Here is a 2,428-nt window from a genome sequence, read left to right as displayed (position 1 = left end):
GGGGGTTTGGGAGGTGTTGTATGAATCCCGACTTAGACTCAGAGCAAGACCACCAAGTTCTGTAACAAATGGAAGATGAAGCTGAATTAAGTGCCACTTGAGTTCTGCAGTCTGACAGCTGAAGGGAAGAAATTGTTTCTGAACCTGGTGGTCTTGCTCTGAGTATAAGTCTGCATTGAGAAACCACCTCCCAATCCCCCAAATTTGTACTATGCATATACAGTTCTAACGCCTGCATTAACATTTATATGTTTGCGTGATAATAAAAAGTGTGATGTTGCAATGTCATTAAGATGGCACCACATTGCATTTAAGTTTCCTACTTTGCAAAACAACACATAAATGATGGATAAACATTTACAAGTTAATCCGTGTGCACACTGAGTGAGAAGTGGAGCTGATAACCATTTGAAGTGGTTTCTCTGATCAGGGAAAAGAGTCTTACGTTATCCTTCTGAGTGATGTGTACTTCCAACCGATTCATGTAGAAAGAGAAAATGAGCTGTGAAGGCAAAAAAGAGAGGGACTGACACCTTTCTGAACAGGAAAACATATTTGAAGAAAAACCACTCCTTATATAAATAAGCAGATGGGAAACACACACACACACACACACATATACTTTCCTTCCAGATCGAGATTACATTATTTCACTGAAGAAATGAGCTTTTGTTTGGAGTACAATGATTTCAGGCTGTAATGGAGAACAAGCAATTTATTTTTAACAGCAAATTAAATTTAAGAAAATCATTTGACGTCTCTGTGACAGTTTTTCTGAATTGTAGATATGGTCAAAGAAATAATGAGTCATTTTACAATTATATTTTTCCTTTGAATGAAAGTAAAAGGGGGGGTTAAATACTTGCTCTGCTTGTATTTCAAGGTTTAAAAGAAAAGCTCATAGTATTTGGGGAGTATCTCTAGCTTTGACTGAACCCACAGTGTAGTATACAGCTGACAGTCCTCTGACAGGTGGAACATCATGTTGTTGGAATCTACACAGGTGTTGTTAGCTTCAAATCTGAACCTACAAGCTGGAACTGTACTTGTAATGTAAGCCTGTGACCACAGGACACATACTACAGCCACACAGAGATTATTTACACTTGGGTTTATTAATATGTGGGTAATCATTAAAATTTACTTTTGTCTCTACTCGGTATTAGCAAGTACTCAAATGTTAGTACTTGCATTTATATTCTGTTTAAAAACTTTTGACATATATCAAAAAGTAACAGGAATTTTCTGGGGGAATTGAAATGTATGACTGATGCTGCAGCAGATTTTTTTTTTTCTGACATGTATGTGGAAAGCTGTATTTTATTTTATTTTTATTATCCTCTGCCTAACTGAGTTTAAATCTAACCAAACCATCAGTGCTCAAATTATTGTAATTGAACTGATTTTTCTGTCAGCTTTATTGTGATGTACACAAATCTGCTGTAGCAATAAACTGTACAGTCTGGCACAAAGAAGTTGCAACAATTATATGTGAAGGGGACGTGTCACCCTCTCATTTAAAAATATTTGTTTGCCCCACTCACACACAAAATATTACTTCACCCAGCGCTGTTTCTATTTCTTAGTGAACAAATCCATTCCACTTGACTAATAGGAGAAGACTCAAACCACTAAAAATCCACTCCAGATTTTCCTGGTTCATTCAACCTTTATTTATACAGGTTAGTCACATTGAGTCATGAGGACTCATTTACAAGAGAGACCTGTTAGTAATAGATCCAAACAAAAGGAGAAGGTGGCAAAAAGGAGAAGCAACCACAGCCTCAGAGTCACTTTATCAACAAGGTAAAAATTGCTCCAACCCTAGCAAACCCAGCAACAGCTATTAATGCATTCCTGGCTGTTGGCTTGGGATTTGGTTCCCGAAAAAAAACTCCACAAAACCAGTCCAGGAGTTGTTTTTGAGCAGCCTTCCTCTCTGGTTAGACAGCAAGTACAGTATGCTGATATCTCCTGTCACACCAGCTCCACGCAGCTCCCCCTCTCATTCAGGCGGTGGTTAATTTGAGCCGGATCCTGCCAGAACAAGATCCGGGAACTCTCTCATTCTGACCCGTTCTGTTCCGGCAACTCTTTGTTTGGATCCGGCAGCTCCGCCCCTAAAAGTCCAAAGTCTTCGCACAGTTTTATTTTGATTATTTATTTAAAAATACAACAAGAGGAGACGTTGCCTTTAGCCCGGCAGACCCAGTCTGTGGATATTTCAGCCGCAGCACACGCGACGAACCAGCTACACGCTCCTTCGAGGAGCAGGAGAGGGGGTGAGGACGGAGGGACAGAAGAGGGGAGGCGGGGGGGGGGAGGGGTTGTGCCATGGTCTCTAAAATAGTAATTGAATCAAGGGTTTTATTATGTAGGTAAATGTAAATGTTTAACAACCCGTTACAATACACCAGAATGCAGGAAA

This window comes from Nematolebias whitei, chromosome 16, assembly GCF_014905685.2.
Source record: "Nematolebias whitei isolate Nwh7 chromosome 16, NemWhi1, whole genome shotgun sequence".
Classification (NCBI taxonomy): Eukaryota; Metazoa; Chordata; class Actinopteri; order Cyprinodontiformes; family Rivulidae; genus Nematolebias; species Nematolebias whitei.
Note: the sequence above shows the minus strand (reverse complement) of the source record.